At 34.4% G+C, this 1046-nt stretch overlaps 1 protein-coding gene across 1 annotated transcript in view; it reads right to left on the minus strand.

Moving 5' to 3' along the window:
• Positions 1-1046, minus strand: part of AGAP11 (ankyrin repeat and GTPase domain Arf GTPase activating protein 11) — a 31426-nt gene that overhangs the window by 25817 nt on the left and 4563 nt on the right. Inside the window, exon 3 of the mRNA XM_011950436.1 lies at positions 460-494. The gene's annotated coding sequence lies outside the window, so the exon portion shown is untranslated. The remainder of the gene's footprint in view (positions 1-459; positions 495-1046) is intronic.

Consider the following 1046-nt stretch of genomic DNA (forward strand, 5'->3'; position numbering starts at 1 on the left):
GGTTCAAGTGATTCTCCTGCCTCAGCCTCCTGAGTAGCTGAGATTACAGGCATCCACCACCACATCTGGCTAATTTTGTATCTTTGGTAGAGACAGAATTTTACCATGTTGGTCATGGTTGTCTCGAACTCCTGACCTCAGATGATGCGTTCACCTCGGCCTCCTAAAGTGCTGAGATTACAGGCATGAGCTACCATGCCCAGCCTTAAGGCAGATCTTTTTACCACAACCAGACTATTGAAATGTAACTTAAATATCGGACATCCTTAAAAGTGGACACACTAAACTAAAGACTTTTCTGGATAAATTTAATACTTAGGAAAATAGAAGAGATTTAGAAAATCCACAAAAAGAGGTTCACGCTACCACCACTGGGTCCACATTGCAATTTAAAGAAATCAAGAGAGACAACTTTTATGTCAAACTATCAATTTCTTAACTATTTGACTGTTTACTTACATGGTTTGTACAGTTGCTTCTTCTTATTTCTACAACTAAGAATAAAAAAAAAAAAACAACTGGTCACTTCTGATACAAATACCATAAAATAAAAGTAGTTGTTAACATCTTAGTGATTACTCCTATGTAAAATGAGACAAAATTCCACTTAAAAAAACTATTTTCAATAATTTGTAATTTAAATTATCTGGCACGATTAATGTCATAAAGTCAAATCTAAAAACTTAGCTTTTCATCTAATTTACCTTTTGTTTCTATTACATACAAATGAAGGAATCCTCATGTACAAAAGAAAAGGGCAAAAAAATTAGGCCAGATGAAAATCTTAGCTAATAAAAATGTTTAACTGTTGCATACATAAGCCATGATCCATCAGTATTCTCTCATTCTGCATTTACACATAGCTTACTTTAATTATCAGAAGCTAAGAGCTAACAGCTCTAAGAACTACTTCCTGACCAGGCATCTATCTCTAGATGCAATAGAATCCCTGTAAGCATCTTGAACCACACTTAGTGGTTATCTACTAATATGCCACTAAACACAAAACAAAACAAAAAAGGGGTCTTTACACAACTGGAAAGTAA

This window comes from Colobus angolensis, unplaced genomic scaffold (genome assembly GCF_000951035.1).
Source record: "Colobus angolensis palliatus isolate OR3802 unplaced genomic scaffold, Cang.pa_1.0 Scaffold307, whole genome shotgun sequence".
In the NCBI taxonomy this organism is placed as follows: Eukaryota; Metazoa; Chordata; class Mammalia; order Primates; family Cercopithecidae; genus Colobus; species Colobus angolensis.